The sequence below is a fragment of the Gallus gallus genome, chromosome Z (genome assembly GCF_016699485.2).
Source record: "Gallus gallus isolate bGalGal1 chromosome Z, bGalGal1.mat.broiler.GRCg7b, whole genome shotgun sequence".
NCBI lineage: Eukaryota > Metazoa > Chordata > Aves > Galliformes > Phasianidae > Gallus > Gallus gallus.
Window position 1 is genome coordinate 48,820,249 of NC_052572.1, and position 18,815 is coordinate 48,839,063.

The window sequence follows — 18,815 nt, forward strand, 5'->3', positions numbered from 1 at the left end:
TGCCTTGAGAGCTATTCTAAGCTTCCAGGAAAGGTGTTTCTTACACAAACAATACTTGTAGAAAATATTAAACCATTTTACTGTTTTGATGTTATCATGGGAACTATTACTGGTCCCTGTAAATATTATGTAATGTATTTTGTTAAAAAAGAATTAATGAGTTTAAATGAAACCTCACTTGTGCTATTAGGATCAATTCATACAGCAAAAACAAACAAACAAACAAAAAAAACCCACCAACAAACAAACAAACAAAAAACCCCAAATTTATGTCAATATAGGAGATAAAAATATGACTAATAAGAACATAAAATTTCCATATTGGGAATTCAGACATAAGTGTTTATTGTGAATTTCCACTGGAATCCTAAATGCAAGTATTTAAAAATTCAATTTGGATTTATACGCCTTCATTTCAGCTTTTCTCAGCTCAGCTGCAAAATAAAGGCATTATTATATGTGGTTTTATTACAGCTGAGCATTTTGGAGGCAAGCTTTCCTAGCATTCGTGTGATGTTCTTCCGCAGCTGCACTTAGAACAGGCTGCAGATAAATTCACTTAATGATGACTGCAGTGCAAAATGGAAAAAAAAAAAAAAGTTTTTTTGTTTACCTTGCAGAGCACACTTGCTCTAGTATGAAAATTATGACATGCCAGTATTTTTTCCCTGCCAGGGTGCTCAATACTTTCTGTAATTTATGGAATGCTGCTGTTATCAATTTTTCTGTTTATCTCTAGCTTCCCATAGCAAGGAAAGACTCTGTTTAAAATTCAGGACTGTCCTGTGAGAGACCTCACGTTTTTCTTTCTCAAAGCAGTCACCCTGTAGTGGTGATTTGACATTACACTGCGCGATAGTGGTAGCTTTGGGTTAGCTAACTTTATTTGATTGTAAGAATATTTCTCAAAATAGAACAAAGTAGTAGTGCTGATCATAATCCCTGAAAGCATACTCCTTTCACAGGCCAGTCTCTTCTTTGACTTCAAGAAATCCCATTTTGGTTCCATTTTTTTTTAATTCCATTTATGCCATTCCCATAGGCATCTTTCTTGCTGTTCTCGCAAGAAATCATGCCATTCTGCTTGCCTTATTTGGAATTTTAGTTGTAGTTTTTAGTCTTGTAAGAAACTTATCATAAAGGATAGTCCACATATATTTAGAATTACGTGCTATTTCCTGAGGACTGAGTTTTGACAGAGAAGAAATAAGAAAAAAAAAAAAAAGGAAAATATGACCCAAACCACCGTTCTGATGGTGGCATCAGCGTTGGCATCTGGTTCATTTGAGGGAACTCAGTCACTGGTAGCTGTGAGGCCCAGGCTGTTCAGATAGCACAGGAGGTTGCTTGCCAGACCAAAAGATTTTTGCTGTTGTTGGAAAGATGATACTCATGCTGACGGAGGTGAGCAGGGTTTCATCCAGATTCTGACAGACATTTTCTCTGTGTTCTGTGCAGGACGTGTCTCGTGATTAATGACTTTGCTTGTTGTTGTTAGAAGTTCCAGTTCACCATACGTGACTTTCTAGCTGCATGTGCTGACTTCAGGGTTTAAGTTCCATATTATAAGTTTACTGATCTTTATCTTCTGTGTCCATGGCACAGCACTGTTTGAAAAATAAAAACAGTAGGAAATAGCTAACAATAGGTGTGCTACAGCTGAGAGCAGTGCTGCAGAAAGGGAGGTGACAAAAGCTCTGATGCTCCCAGAGCACGTACAGGAGGACAGAAAAATGTCCAGAGAATTTCAGGCTTGCTGTTCATATGGCATAGGATCGTAAACTGAGCAAAAATGGGTCTGAAGCTTCTAGACGTTTGCAAGTCTGTCAAAACAGATTCTGGTTCTTGCCATCTATGCCCAGAACATCAAGTGTGGATTAAATATTGATTTCACCAGTACTTTCTGAGCGTGGGGAATTCTGAACCTGTGTGTAAGTCTTCTTTTTTTCCTTAATATGTCTGCTAACATCATTTTCTTACCTTCATGAGGTTTATTTTAGACTGGATTTAAGGCATAAGCATAGGAGATCTATTCTGAAGGTCTCAGCTTCTGGCATCCTGTGTTTACATTTGTCCCTCATGACTGTGTAAAAGGGTTTGCTTGAGTCTCAGTGCAGTAATGTTTGCTGAAGTCTGTAGTTCAGAGCCGTGAACTGATCCATTCATCTCACTGATTATACGATTAAATTGTAAGACCTGCTGTGCGGAGGGATGAGAAGATGCCATTAGAGACGAGCTTGTCAATTCAAAAGATTTTTTTTCTCCATACTCCAAGAAGCACTGTGAACTTTTCACTTTTGCAGTGAGAAGGAGGCTCCCAGCCAATTGTGTTGCCTGCTTTCAGAAAGAAGGATGCTGGTGTTACTTCAGGGGGCCAGGAAGGTTTCCTTGAGAGGCAGGAGTGCTCTGTCACCGCCCTGCTGGGAGGCAGGCAGCCTGGGCTGTGCTGGCAGTGCCGTTCCAGTCACATCTGTCTGCCTGCCAGAGGCTTTGCTCTACTGAGAAATTTTATTAGTTCATATTTAACATACACGTAAGCAATTTGTGCCACAGTTCAGACTCTGTTAATATTCACAGTGAAAACCTATTATATAGCAGCACAAGCTTGATTGCTTTCATGTCTGAGCTCTTAAAAACTAAAATTCTGGGACAGCCCCAAACAGCCTGTGAAATAACATCACTTTCTGATGAGATATTTCCAGTCTAGAAACATATAATGGCTTTTTGAAATGCACTCCTTAGCATAAAAAATGATCTCTCTGTTACTTGTAGACTGATGGCTATGGGCCTAATTCACCTGCTGTATAAACATATGAGTTCTTACAACACGAATGATCTGAGTTTGATTGAAGACAATAAGTCCAATTCTTAGCCAGGTTACTAAATCTGTCCATTAGGATACTGTAACTGAAGCAATTCACAGTAATGTTCCGTTCTTAGACAGACATCACTCTTGAGGCTGTAAGCACTGAACAGGTAAACAGATTTATTTCAAAAATTGTTAGGAAGAAATGCAAAACCTTAAGTTCTGAATTGAATAGTAATGACAAATTAATTTCTGAGGCAGATTCACTTAATTTTAGTCTACAGTGTTTGCTTTATTTTGGGAGATAAATGTCTTTGGTTTGCAAAGGTATTTTGTTCTGGTCAAGATGGATTTTTGCATTTATTCTGAAAGTATCAACCAGTTAGTTCTAAATACAATGTTTTTTTATGTTTCATGCAAAATGAAGAAACCTATGTAGAGAATATTGATGGCAAGGCTAACCATGTATTACTTGCACAGTCCACATCCTGATAAAATGTCAGAATACGATCAGTATCGAGATCCTGGAATTTCTTTCCATTAATGATCTGTAGGCTTGGAAAAATGTCATGGTTTTTGCGAAGTTTTTATACTGTGCTATGTGTTAGATGACTATATGCAGCAGTATTGTCATCAAATTGTAACTTACGTTGATCACAGGAAGAAAGCGATCTCAAATGGAGTTATCTAAACCCTTTTCAGATACAGTGTCCTGAGTACTCAAACAGTCCAGTCGTATCTGTAAGCATAAATCACAAAACAGAGAATTTAAATGTTACTAACGAGAACTTTTTCAGGTATCAGTTTACAGAAGGAAAGAAACGCACTAATGCATTAAACTCAACATAAATGGAAGGTAGGTTAGATGTGCTATTCTAACTGCAGCTAAGAGGGATTGTGTCCAACCTTCTGCTGACATTATTGCATGTGAGGCTATGCTGCAGCCTGGTGCTCCTAGTGCGTTTTTTAAAGAACTGTTACTGGGCACATTAACTAACATGGAGGACACTGAGGAACTAAGGCTGGGTTATGTAAGAAGATAGGTGGACAAGGTCTGCTGCAGCACAGACATGGTAGTGGGGACTGGTTTAACAATTGTTTTCATCCGACCATTCACACAGTCCATTCACTACAAGTTTACTCAGATAGTTACGCACTTCCAATTCAGTCATACGAAAGAAGGTCACACACAGGTAGGGTGGAAGCAGCTTTAAAATGTTTTTAGTGCTGATTATCTCCTTTGTGGGGGGTTTTGTTCAACTTGTAACTGCACTGAAGGACAGATGAGGAAAGCGACTGAAAGCATGGAGGATAAACTAAAAATGTTACGTGTTTATTTCACATAAATATAGAAATAAATAAGAGTTATATTGTAGAAGAGGAGATGTAAAGAAGTTCTGAAGCACACACTTGAGCTGAGAATTGACATAAACAATTATTTTTAAATGCTGTAGGCAGAGTTTATTGTAAGAATAACATCAGAATGTTAGAGTCAACGTCAGGTAGGTTCTCTGTATTAGAGAATTTCAGAGGTACTTTTCACTTCATATCTTTATTGAATGCCGTATGATTTCTGTGTATGAACCTATGTTTCAAATATGAAGTCTTTATATAAATACTTATTAAATGCATGATAGAAGGAAGTTAAAGCCATGCTCAGCTATTCAGTTTGTTTATTTTCTTCTTCTTACTGTGCTTTTGAAGTTACTTAATTCTGAGCATGCATACAGTGTGTGCAGACTGACTTAGTAATTTTGAGTTGTTGCTATGTAAAACATCAGGGCTTTTAAAGTGCAGAGGGAACTTGTGTAATTTGTTTTATAATGGACAATTCAGCATTTTGGAACTAATCCTTTATCATCTTTACTCATGTGAATGTCTTTATTGTCTTCAAGCGCCACTTGATAGAAATAACAGATACAGTCAAGACCTCGGTGCCCTTGCTGAACGAAATCTCAGGCTGTAAAAGCTTTAAAAATACCTCAAAATGGTTCCAGCAGTGTTTTTGTAACATTCTAATTTCTATGTTTACTGACAAATGCATCATTTATAGCTGCAGTTTGAAGAATATGTAAATATATTCAGGAAACCATTTTGCTATGTTAAGCTTTTGGTCCCCCTCAGCCCCCAACTTTATTTCTAATAACCACAATGAACATCTGTGTTCCTATTCACAGTCAATTTTAAAAAGCATTCCTAAGCTGGTGAACTGTAGGCTATCCTGAACTCTCTAACTGACTTATGCCTCTGAAAGCCAGGTCTGCAGGATTTGATGCTATATAAATAATCTGAAACCACTTCTCTCTTTCCTTGTTTCTGCCCACTCTAAGTCCAGGAATGTGTTCTCAGAATTACTGATTTTAAAATAATTTATAAAGCTACACTCACCAAAACTATGTAGAAAGTTTCAGCTTTAAATTACAGAGCACCAGAATTTGTCATAATAAGGGTTAAAGAACTTGGAGCGGGGAAGGGGTCCAGGAGGAGCAAGCAGGGAGTTCCGTTTAGTTAATTTTGTCTGTAATCCCTAAGCAGTTCACGCTACCTGTACGGATTGTCTGTTGCCAGCCAGATGTAAAAGCAGCTCTGTCCCTCCTCATCTGCATACAGTCTAAGTAGGAACTCTCGTTTGTTATTACAAAGGGATTTATTTCAATGAAGAAATGAAGCAGGGGGTTGGCAGATAAGGGCAGTTAAGCCCATTGAGCATTACAGCAAGCTTGTAGAAAATGGGCATCGAGCACGATAAGCTTTACCTTTTTTGTTAGCAGTAGAGCCCTGCTGAGAAAATACAGCATGGCCTGGCCTGTGGTCTCTTCTCATGCTTCTCTGGAAGCATCGATCCTTGGAGACAGCCTGGTCTGCAGGTGCACTACTGAGATTTCCTTCTGCTTACCTTTGAAAACAAGGACATGCTATTCCTTGTGACATAACCAATGGTGTATGTTTTGCATTCATGTGTTTATATTTAAGCATTTCCTCATTTTTCCATATTCTGTCTCGGCCAGGGACTCAGATTTCTTTATGGCAGAGCTCCATATGTGGTAGGCAGATTTAAGTGGCTGATCAAACCACCTGATGGCTTGATCTTTACAAAAAGTCAGTCATGCAACTGCCTTTTGACTCATTCTCAGAAGTTCAGTAGGTGAAGCTGACACGATTTACTTCTTCTTCTGCGCCAAAACCAGACATCCTGCAACTGGCCTGTGTAGGGATCCTTTCCCTGTTACTCACTTGGTCATGGTAGGATGAGTGTAGCTCCAAAAATTAATGTTCTAAGCTTCAAGAAAAATAAATAAGTAAATAATCAAGCTTTCTTTCCTTTACGTTCCTCAGCAGAGAAAGTAAAGTTCATCTTCAGTGTACTTGGGTGATGTCAGTTCAGGAGCTGATGTTAAGAATGTTGGTATATTAGTTAATGGGACTAAAAAAGGGTGTTTACAGAAGGATGTTCAAAGGAAATGCATTGTGTCAATTCAGAGGTATTTCTAAGTCAGATGTTCACCACAGTCCCTGAAATATTTGTGTATATACCTTGCTATGTTAAGAGTATTTCCTCAGCCTGAGAATGATGACAGGCTGTTAGTTGCTATTATTTTTAGGTTCACAGACCAGCATCTGTTAAGTGATATGAGCAGATTGCCATAATGGATTGCATGACTCTGCAGTCCATAATTTTCAGAAGAGCAATGATAAGTTATCTTCATAGATGATCTGTTCGTATTTTACTTCAGCTGGTCCACCTGCTTCAAATACCTGATGAAAAGCATATGTGAATGTTAATGCCTCTACATTAAGGCGGGAGTCATTTGGTAATGTCAGAATAATGCAAAACATTAGCATATAATTCATTTTGACCGTCTCATTTGTCCTCTAATATGTTTTTCTTTGTTTCATTTCGAACATTTAATTTAAACATTTAAACAGGTATGTTAATGTATTTTCTATAAATGTATTTGTTATATCTGCTAGCCATACTGCTAACAGAATTAAATAATGTTGTAGCTATGGGGAAACTTCAGATAAAGAACACAGTCATGTAGCTTTCAGTTACATAAAAGAAATTTTAAATAATTTTAGAGGTTTTCATGGTTTCTCATGAGCTTACTGTAGTTGAATTTGTGATAAATGAAAATCCATAACATTTTATCTAAAACAGGTTCTCTGTGTTGGGGGAAAAAAAAAAGCCCTTATCTTTACACTATCCAATGATTAGAAAATGATATTTTTCCCATGCCACAGAAATTTCTAGCTGTGAAGGGTTACAAGAAATCAGACCTTTAAATCTGTCACTTGTCCAGGACCAAATTATGCTGTGCTGTAATTTGGAATGGATTTTTCATCATATTTGGAAATGAAAGAATTTCTCTGGCAGTTTGAAGCTACTCAAAGACTTGAAATTTAGGAAAAGATACAACAGTTGGGATTAATTGGCAGGCCAAAAATGAAGTACTCAAGAATTCAGTGATGAATCCAATTTATTGCATGGTTGTGACCACCATAAATATAAGCACGTGAGTAAATAAGCATTCAAATCTTGAAAATGGCTGAAATATGGCAGAGATTAAAAAAAAAAAAATAGGCTAGGAAATGTTATTTCCAGAAACTGGTCAGTGTCTGTCTTCTCACATAGTTGTGTTAAAGTGGCTGTTTCACTGATTGCTGCAATGTGGGAATGAGTTTGGAAATGGTTTCTATTACCTTTTTTCTTCCTTTATGCTTCCTCAGTAAATGTTTAGGTAAATTTGCCTTCTAGACTAACATTTTCTTTGTTGTTTACCATTAATATTTTTAATTGTGTGCTGTGCTGCTGGCCAGAGATTTTGAAGGAGTGGAAACCTTACTCTCAAGCCTTAAAGATTTACAGGTGATTGTGTGTATAAACAGCCACTGTCAGTTAATTGTTTCCTATGCTGTGGAGCTGGAATTAAAGTGTATTTTCACAAGAAATATCATGAGTACCTCATCCATCCTTTCTTGCTGTCAAACTAGAGTAGATTAGATAAAACCAGGTAAGAAATAAATTGCTTTTAACACTTGCAGATGCATAGACTTGCACTTAGCTCTTGTTGGAGTACTGATGATAGCAAAGTAGACTAAGTTCAGGACAGTTGCTGTAGTCTTGGGTCTGAGGACAAAACCAGCCTTTGTATCCTCCTCTTTCTCATGAGGAAAACTTCTCTCAAGACTTCTGCCAAAGCTTCACCTTGAAGCTGGTAGTCTGGTCAGGGAAATCTGTTCTTAAACAAAACATACCAAGAGCTGAGAAACAGTCACTTGGTTTACTCCATTTACTGCCAAATTAGCTGTGGCATTTGCAATCTGTATCAACTAACCCATACAGAGAGGGATAGCTCAAAGTATGTTAAAAGAGAGCAGTTGCTGTAATACAGTGACACTGATTTATGGGACATCCAACAAAGGTGCCTCTGGAGAAGTCTATTCTTTGCATGTGTGTTTATGTTATCCTTGTGGCACCCTGTTCTTCTGCCTCCTGAAATACTTCTGTAGCCCCACTGGAAGTGAATAGAAGGCCTCTCTTGCAAAGTAAGAAGAAACAAGCCATGAATGAGGAATTGGGAGGGAATGGGAAAGTGAGGCAGTGTGCTTTGTCACAGTTATACTCCTTTTTTCACACCTGTCACTAACTGCGCAATACTTACAGTTCCAAAGAGAAAAGCAGTTCTTACTCTGATATCATTTAGTTCAGTTTCTAGAGTTGCTGAAATATTAAAATGCTTCTCAAATATACACTTGGGCTTTTTTGTTGTTGTTGTTGTTATTGTTTCTATTGCTTGGTTGTGGGCTTTGTTTAAAGAATATATGCAAATGAAGCTGTTTAAGCAAGACTATTGTTTTTTAACCTCAAGCGTTTTTAGCAAGTCTATGAAGTAATTGTAGCACTTATTAAGGTCTTAACTTCACTTTCAAGGAGTACACACTTATTTTATTCTTTTGTGTTACACACTTTTCCAGGAATGTGTGTGTTTTGCCAAAAATAATTAACCCAGCTAAGCTGTCTAAAAGAATTAGACTTTTCCGTCTCTTTGGAAGCAGTTTTCTTGCTACGTAGAATATGTTATTTTCTCCCTGGAACTTCATTGCTGCACTTACCCTGTCTTGTTTTCACACTGCACTCCAGCAATGGGTGAGATGAAAGAGCCCAGCTGGACTCCCTGAGCTTTGCTGCACAGCAGCAGTGCTCTCCGTGTCTCTAGTGATAGGCCAAACCCCAGGTCCTTTCTGGGCAGGAAAAGGTAGAGGCCAGCTTTGGTTGAATGGGAAGAAGATAAAGGCCTTCCTTTCAAAGGCACTATGCCAAAGCTCCACGATTTGCCCTGATATATATATTTTTTTCTAAACTGTTGCAGTAGCATTTGAAAAAAATATACATGGAAAAGAAATGGATAGCAGTTCTTTGTTCAAAATGGTGATGCTGGCTTCCTTTGTAAAACGTGGTTCAGTTTTGCAAGTGAAAAATGCTTAGATCAAAGTATTACTCTTATTGCAAGCGTGGTGCCGAGGGTGATTTTGGTAAAGTAAAATAATACTGATTCTCTTTTCCTTGTCATCTGCTGTTATTGAAAGCTTAATCATATTTATGTTATTAATCCTCTAGCCAACACAGAAGTTCAGTAAAGCTTGAAAAGCATCATCAATATTATCAGTCAATAGGTCTGTTCATTGAAGGTAAGCATTTAAACACTGAATAGGGTTGTTTTTCCCTTGCTAAACAGGCACAGCTGTCTTTAAAGAGCTAGCTGGGGCTAGGTGTAACCTAATGAGCTATACCATGCCCTGGAAACAAGGCAAAGTTAAAACAGCTGCTGAAGCTGACCAGCACACATGCTGGAGGACACATTGTCTCCGTGGAGTCACTTCATAAACCACTGTTATGAGCGCACCTGTGGAAGCAGTTTGCTCTCTTCAGCTGTGCATAGAATAATGCACAAGTTCCACAAGACCTAGTTTATAGACACTGGGAGAAAGGGAGAATCATCACCTGCTTCCCTGGTGGTGGTCTCCTTCACAGAGCAGCTGGCTGCTGGTGATGCACAGGGTGGTAATGAGGCAGGCTGTGTGGGTACTCTTGGAGCCCAACTGGAGACAGGCTTGTCTGACTTGAGCCGTGGTTTCCTGCCTCTGTCATACCTTATGAAACCCCCATCTTAGCTGTTAGGTTATGGCCAGTTGCAGAAACTCAAGCCTGCGTACCCCAGCTCAAATTGCTTTTCTGAACAACTTTATGGCCCTAATAATACTTAGAGCAAATTCTTTCATGGGAGCCCAGGCATATGTATGCAGCAGTAAGGTGCATGCTAAAAAATGGCAACAAAGGTAGCTTTATGGAAATGCCTTGGAGCGGGGAAGGTTTTATTTACATGATATACCATACTGTCTGGCTTTCTAATTGGTGCTAATTGATAAAGAACCTCATTTGCAATCTCTGAGCCACCCCTAGTTCACAGAGGTTGGCTTGCTGCGTTGTTTGGGCTGCTGGCTGCCCAGTGCTTATTAGGCATGATCAGTACTCAGAGCTAGGCTCCAAAGTGATGTGTGTGCATTATCAGCCTTCCTACAGGCACCGAATGCTTGTCAATCACTGTGACCTCCTGAGCCCCCATACAAACCTAGCAAACAAGACATGGAGGTCTTCAGTGGTTTTGTTTTGTTTTGTTTTCCTTATTTTTTTAGTCGAGCTTTTTGGAGTGGGGTTCTCTAATTATTTGAAAGTGTATGCAAACACTGAAGGAGAATTAGGAGCATCAAGTGGAGCCTCTGCTTTTATTAGGAGACTCTTTCTTTTCTAAATGGATGTCAAACATATTCTTTACTCTTTAGACAGTTAACCTTTCATCTCTCCTGTAGCAGAAATTCCACTCAGAGGTATGCTAATTTGCTATTTGCAGCATTCTAAAGTAGAGGGAAAATGTCATTTACAGTGCCTTCATTAAAAAGTCCTTTATCCAGATTGTACTTTTTTTTGTTTGTTTGTTCCAGTTAGTTACATGTTATTAAATAAAAACAACCATCTATTCTCCTTTTCCTGGAATGAAGGAAAAAAAAAAACAACAGAAAAGCCCAAACACAAAGCTATAAATGACTTTTTCTCCAGGTTGAGTTCAGTATAAAAGTATCCACTGGCTCCATTTAAAGAGGGGGGGGATGTAAAAGTCCCCCACCATCTCCCTTCCTTCAGACTGCAGCTAGAAAGACTTTCTCCACCGCTCTGCTACTGCTATTAAATAAATGTCTTCTACCTTTAAGACTGAATGCTGGAAGGGGTAACTCTGGGAAGCAGAAGGCACTATAGGGTAAGGCTTGTGTTAAGAGTCAAAGCTTTTTCACCTCTCTTTCTGAAGTGGCTTTCTCTCTTTTCCCTGTTTTGACAGTAAGAAGTGAAGCAAGATGTTTGAGCCAGCTCTGCTTGCAGAGAAAGGTTATCCATCTACCTGAGCTGGTCAGCGCAGACATAATGGCATTTCTTGAGCTAACTTGCGTCTCTCTGTATACTTTGCCATCTGTAGTTCCAATGTCACTTTGTGAATTGCAGAGGAGAGAAAGAATTTGTTCTCTGCAGTGTGTCAGTAGTACTGGACTTGTGGCAGCATCAGGAATGTCTGTGCTGCCACCTTCTTGGTTAAGTTTCAGTTTGGGTTGAAAAAGGAAGGTGGAAGGAAAATGAAACAGGACTCCTGAATCCTTGTCAGAATTGGGCACATTTGCTGCACTGTCCATCCAATTACCCGTGTTACCCACCAGCATAAGTATTTTTGTAGCTGTGTACAAATTCATTGCTGCCAGAGGTGAATTGTTGGAGTCTCCTCTGAAATATTCAAAACCCACACCTTCCCTGTGCTATCTTCTCTAGGGAACCTGCTTTAGAAGAGGGGTTGAACTAGATGATCTCCAGAGGTCCCTTCCAAGACCTATGATTCTGTGATTCTGTTGGAAGAACTTTCTGTGTGCATCAGGCATGATGCAGGATGCAGACGGGCCAGGAACGGGGTTTTCACCATGCTGCAGTGAAGGACCCTTTGTACTATGCAGCGGATGGTGGAGGAGGTGTGCGTGTAGAACAGCAGCTCCTGGGGCATCCTTGACGTTATCCATCGAGAGATTAACGTAGCAGGAATTGTGGATTTTTTGTGCTCTTTTCCCCAACCATTTCTTTACTCCTTATAAGAGGACTGGCGCTAAAGGCCAGCTGTGAGCTATCTCAAGATGCTTATAACAGTGTTGGAGCCCAGGATTTTGACTTCTGGAGGAAAGATGCATGTTCCCCAAACCACTAGGCAATTTGAATTACACTTTGCCTCCTTGTCCTCCTGCAGTATTGTTGTTTTCTTCTTAATAGTTTATCCTCTTATCCTCTGTTTTATAATGTTATATTTTTTCTAACAGTTTCTGTTGGAAAGCTAAAGGCAAGTTTATGCTTTGAAAACTTTTGTTATGTGGGAATCTTTTCACTTTGTCAGACTTGGGCCTGTGGATAAGTTATTCTTCTTGAGGAAAAAAAAAAGATAAATATTTATTCATGGATTTTGTGATACTACTAGATGAAGTATGTCTTTTCATTTACCAAAGACAGTTAATTAAGGCAGTAGAAGTCATGAAAGGAGAATAAAAAAAATTTTTTTTTTTTTTAAACTCAGTTCAGAAACAAACGTTCTGACCATTAAACAGCAGTCATTCACTTTGAAAACATGAGGTTTGTTAAGTAGGCTCAAAATATTTTGGGGGTAAGTTACTTCTTAATTTTGTGTTTTGTTTGTTCATTTGTGTGGGATTTTTTGTCTTGGGGGAGGTGGGAGGGTGTTGTTGAGGGAGGAGTGTGTTTCCCTGACAAGGTGAGAGAATCTCTCTTGTCTGGGTCGTTTCTGTGAGCAGTGGAGGCCCTCAGCTTAGCTCTCAGGCAAATTAATTTAGCCCTTCACATGTGAGAGGTCATTCAACTGTACCTTGGCTTTGTATGCAGCTAAGTGAAAAATTAAAGCTTTGTAAATGAATTCAGTTTGGGGTGCCGGTATGCTGTTTTGTCTGCTTACCCTGGGAATAGGAAGGATGAAAGGGGAAGCAGAAATAATTACGGGTAAAACAGTAACCTTTTCTTCTTCTCCCAGACATTCTCGTAGGCAAAGAAAAACACACAAATGACTGCTTGCCTATCATATACTTAGACATTTTGTTAAGATGGATCTTTGTGCATTCCTAGGAGGAGACTCCAATTTGTATTTAGTCTGAAGTACTTGGCAGGAGGGGGTTGGTGTGGGGGAACATGCCAGAAGCTCTGTGCAGTGGTCCTCCTTTGTTTAGGTCTGGAAGACTGGCTCACTTCAGGCCTCAACAGGGGGATGTTTTCAAACAGTTTTGGGGAAAGCAAAAGGATTGTTATTTTCTTTAATGATGTGGCAAAACACACAGCTTAAACTAGGAAATTGGGAACAGAATGACCAGTGAATGTGATAGTTGCAGAAAAAGCTTTTTTTTGTCTTTTCTGTTGTTTTGTTGGTTGGTTCACTACATGCAGTGTGAGATGAGCTATTTTTTCTCCCTCCTTGGTACTGGCAGTTGTTTTTTTTATGTTTGCTGCAGATGTTCAGGAAACTAATTCCAAGGCTTGCACCTGTGTGACACTGACCTAGGTCTGCCTTGCCACATCCTGCTTTTATTCTTCTGCACAGATCAGTTTGCAGTTTATTCCTCATCCCTCTCTCTTTTGTCCACAGAAACATCCGTCAACCCCCTCCTCCCCCTCCAGAGGCCCTCGCTGGAGGGCGGACCACTTATTTCCCTGTCTTGTGGCTGCTCTGGCAGAGGAATGGAGGCCAAATTTCTGTCAGGTCAAGGTGCCATCTATTAAGACAGTGTTCACATTTTCATTATGAGACCCTGTTTGAGGGATTTATAACTTGGCTGTACAAATATGCTGCAAGCTGAACTTGTCATATATAGTTTCATCTGGGGAGGTTGTTTGTGGTCTCTCTCAGATTCTCAGCCAAAACCTGCATGTAGGCTCTGCTTCTCCACCCACCAGGAGATGGAGACAGTAGCTTTGCTAGAAAGCATTTTTGGTCTGTTTTTTGCTTTGTTTATAGGCATCTGTGGGGTTTCAGATGTGCTAATGCTTTCAGTTAAGACTATATTTTGGCAGGCTCTCACAGGCTTTCTGAAGCCCGAAGTCAGACTGCTGCTGCTAGCTTCCTCCTCCTGTTTTTATACTGCATGTAACCTGAGTCTAAATTACCTTTATTTCACATTTATGTCTGGATAATAAAGAATGAGAAGTAAAGCCTCCACGTGAGGCTTGCTGCATGATGTCAGTGAAGCAAGATGGCCGCCGTGTGGCTTAGAAGCCTCTGCAAAAGCAGAAGTCATGGCTGGAAGCTCCCGCCTGCTCCTTCCTGCCTTACCACAGAGGGCTTTGGGGAGGACATCATCTCTTCTTCGAAGCACAGCTGATGCGCCCCCTAAGGCCCTGCAGCACACAACACATACTTTGTGCTTTTATGAGGCAGCCTGGTTTTGTGGCAGGCCAAAGAGAGGAGCCAGGTTCAGGGACTGAGGCTAGATCGGAGGGAATGGCAGGAAGAAACACCTCCACTGCGCTCCTCTATGCTTTTTTGTGGATCCAGCTACTGTGTCAAAGCTCGGGAGAGAGAGCAAGGGGAGATCTGAATCACTAGAAAATTCTTGGCTGATCCCACAATTAACCAAAGATTGGAGTCTCGTTAGGGAGCCCCTTATCTTAAATACCAGCTATTGGCGCCTTAAAAATGGTCAAAGGAAAATCTCTGCACACTTAATGCAGGAATTGTCCTTTTGAACTTGCCAGAGGCTGTATGTGTTGCTGGCAGATCCGCCTACCGGCAATATGATAATACTCTGGTGACAATTCTCCTTTTACAAGTTGGCAGATTTTCTGTGATCAGCAGTGGAGAGCCTGTAGTGGAAGCACTCCAAGATGAGGAGTCTCCATATCCAAGACTACTAAACCAAGCTATAATTCCCAGATAAGAAGCTTTGCCTCTTTAATAGCTTTCTCCAATAGAAGGCTTTTGAATAAGTCACTTTGTGGTGTTTTTTTCTTTTTTGTTTGTTTGTCTCAGTGTATTGGCATACATTTTTGACACATATTCAAAGCTGCTGTTAATGGTTACATGGGTTTACTAAACTTTCAGATTTACAAAGTTAAGAGGAAATTATTCAAAGCTAAATTTAGTAAATACCACAAAGAGCACTTTAATTTCCTTTTTTAACTTAGGAACAAGATACAGAAAAATCCACCTAGGACTCAGTTATGGAACAGCTGTGTCATCTAGAATTTGTAATCAAGTAGATGGATGGTAGGTTTTGCATTTACAAATTACACATTTTGTAGTTGGATTTTGTACAAGATCTGCAATTTACACACAATACATCTCAGGCTGATACATGTAAGAGTGAAGTTATTACTTTATTGCCTTCCCCCCCCAAGTGTGTGGTAAGAGTTATAGCTTGGTCTTTCCATTTTTACCACCTTTCATTAAATTTATATGATGATGATGCTTCTAAAGAGGAACGCATCAGCTTGCAGAGTCTTCTCGGAGCCTAACTGTTCACCAATTCTCTTCATACAGTGTTTTTTTTTGTTGTTTTTTTTTTTAAACTAGATCATTAATGCTAGTTACAAAATGCATTTGGTAAATGTGGGAAAAGTTTTACAGTTAATAATATAGTTCCAGATCTGAAACAGAAAACTCTCAAGGAAGTTGCACATTTCAGCCTTATTTTCTCTTACTCTAAAATATGTCTGTTTGCTTTCTGTAGCATTCCTCTAGGATTTCCTTTCTGGTTCCTTTTCATTCATTTGAACATCATTTTACTGGCTATTAACATAGTGATGACTCTTAATAATTTTAGTTAAATGTGTAGAAACCTTTTTGCTTTTACACAGAGGTGTGTATTGCCTGAAGCTGCAGCTGAATTTGGCCATGTATTGTGTGTATATAGTGGGTGACTATTCTGCAGCTGTTGTGTGGTTACTCTGTCCCAGAGTAACTTCTTATTACTCAGCTTTAGCTCCTCAGAAAGCTGTGAGGCGACAATTTAGGAGCTACTCCCGGAAGTAGCTCCTCTTCCATAGCTCACTGGGAGGTACAGGCTGTGCCCATGATATTAACAAAGGAGCATGGGTTGTGTGGGGCATGCAGATCACCTTTTCTGTCAAAATACTTCAGCATTTGCCAGACTTCCCATTACAAACTGATAAATATTTATGATCACCTGAATCATAACATTTAGATCTTGCCTTTTATTTAAAGGATAAACATCTGTAGATACTTTTCTAAAAAAGAACTTATGAAAGAAAAAGTAGTCCCATGCTAACTATCCCTTTTGATTTTAAACGTGTTTCTAAACAGCAGTAAATATTTAGATCAAAGTCAGTATTTGCAATATAGCAAAACTGAAGAAGAATGTAGCTCTGATCTTGGCAAGGACTAAAAAGTTTTTTTTCTTTTTCTTTTCTTTTTTTTTTTTTTTTAATCTGTAGTTGTAGCCATTTGCAGCAGAGATTTGTGTGCAGATACATGTACCAACTATATGTAGTAGATTATGGTCTGTAGATAGAACCCTGAAGGAGAGTTTCAGATCCATAGTGGTAGTAAGCCTAGTGTTTTACATGATTGACAGCTCAAGGAGCTCTTGATGGCAAGCATTCAGTGTTAAAAAGGCATTAAGCAAGTGACTGCAGAAGTAGTTCTGCTAACTTCAAGGCTGTTATTGTGATGTGCTATCCAACCCTGAAACTTCTTTCCTGAGTTACAGTTCCATAGTGCGAAGGGTTTTGGCAGATCGGATGGTTTTAGGTCTTGTGTCTTAGCCTCTGGCTGACTGCTGAGATCTCCCTGTAGTAAAGCATTTGTTATTCTCAGTTGTGCTGACAGCTTGCACACTGGGAAATTTATCAAGGGATTGATCAAGATCAAAAATAACTCTGTTGTGAGCCATCTATTGTTATTTCAGACAGATCATTTCACTTATCTGGCTCCACCTCACAGCTCCAAAAGCAGTTATTTTGGTAAAATTCATGGGGCAGTATACTGCCTCGAGGCAGAAGTTTGGGAATTCCTTTAGCTGAACAACAGTGCTGGAAACCCTGTGTTGCTGAAAAGCTACAACCTCAGGAAATTATTTTCATCGTGTATAAATACCTAAAGTTTTATAAGGTAAATGAAGGCACTTGTTTCAAAGCTGGCTTGAAGAAATTAGCTTTTAATGTTTGTTTTTTTTTTTTTTTTTTTTTTTTTTACTGTTAAGTATTGCCATCTGAAGGCAGATGGGTATAGTAGAATAAGACTGCCTGCATCCCATATGAGTGTTTCACAGCAACAGCGCTTCCCTAATACATCACTTTCAGCAGTGACACTCACGACTTTGGTATTCCATATATATTGTCACCTGACCAACTTCCCCTCTGAGTGATAAAATTTATGCGTAACAAAGTGTTCGGCTTTTGCTGTTTTTACAAGTGAAATCTGTCCTGTCACCAATACACAAATGCACACTGTTTTGCATGCAATGAACTGCACTTTCGGGTGCATTACATATAGCATAACCAAACGTTCAGATGATGTGATTGGCTCACTAGGTTGTCGAGTACGGACAAGAACAGGCCAAGATGGTGACCTCAATGCTCCCTGAGCTCCCTGAGGAGGGGAAGCAGAGAGAGATGTTGGGCTCTGGTCCTGGGAGTTGATGGCGGGGCACCAAAGAATGCTGCAGTGGAGGTTCAGACTGAGCATTAGGAAATATTTCTTTACCATGAGGGTGGTCAAACATTGGAACAGGCTTCCTAGAGAGATGTAGATGCCTCATGCCTGTAAGCATTCTGGAGGCATTTCGATAATGCCCTCAATATGCTTTAAGTTTTGGTCAGCCCTGAAGTATTCAGGCACTTGGATCTAATGATCTCTGAGAATCTCTTTGAGCTGAACTAAATTAAACTAAGTAAAACCATCCTGCTACTAAAGGATACTCTGGAGGCCAGATTAGGCTGTTAAAAAAAAGAAAGAAAAGACAACAACAAAACACCCAACCTCTTTTGTATACTGTAGTTCTACAAGAAGTTAGCATATTCAAAATCTTATTTTTTGTCAAAATGACAAAATTTGTCATTTTGTCAGAGTCAGCAGATAGGTCTTAATTCTTCAGGAAGAAGATAGGTTGTCTAACAAAGTGGTGTTGTATAAACTTGTTTTAAACTCATTTGAGAACATCTGTCTTCTTCACAGTGAATGTAAATTCAAATTCAAATATTAAATCTTGCTGCAGAACTTGCATTTGAAATTAATACATATTTTTTTCCTTTGCTTCTACTTGGAATTGCTATTAGTAAATTGTAACAGGGCATGATTCCAGTCTTAAATGTTGCATTAAACAAAACAGCAAATAACTTGAAGGTAATGATGCTTTCAAGGCATACACACATCCAATTCTGTGTTACATCGTAGTTTTCTGTCTTGGTAAAGGCTTTTTCAATTTTAATAGTGGATTTTATTTTCTTAACAGAGTGAAAAGTCAACATATTGAAATATTCATGAGGTGGAGGTGTTGAAAGTGTAGATTTTTGCATTAAAATATTTTTAGCAGAGTATATCTTGAGGGAAAAAGAGGACTGTAGGAGGTAAATGACTTAATTAGGATGCAGCTAAAAATTTCCCCCAAATAAGCATCTATTGTATAAGCTGAGACAATAAGCAGCATGAGTATAAATATGCAACTTCAGGGCAGAGTTGATTTTCACTGACAGCTTCACATCATCATTTTGGAATATGTTCATATTAACACTCTCTGTACCACCCAAGTTTCCCATTCAGCTTAGATTCAGCAAAAGCCCGTAATTCTATTTGTTTTGGGTAAATTTAGCAAGCTGCTCCTGATTACACCTTAGCCTGGGACCATCTGTTGATTGTGAGTCTCTCAATGGAGTCGTTCCTGCAGGCAATGAATGGGAAAAGGAGTGGAG

The 18,815-nt window shown here is 39.2% G+C and overlaps 1 protein-coding gene and 1 long non-coding RNA gene across 5 annotated transcripts in view; one reads left to right on the forward strand and one right to left on the reverse strand.

The window, feature by feature from the left end:
• The window catches only part of EFNA5 (ephrin A5), a 207,558-nt gene that overhangs the window by 98,828 nt on the left and 89,915 nt on the right, over window positions 1-18,815 (forward strand). The gene's annotated exons all lie outside the window — the stretch shown is intronic.
• Window positions 867-15,229, reverse strand: LOC121108343. The gene is made up of 2 exons (XR_005842799.1): window positions 5,563-15,229; window positions 867-3,545 (listed from the first exon to the last, which is right to left on the reverse strand). It is a non-coding gene; the product is annotated as an uncharacterized LOC121108343 (long non-coding RNA).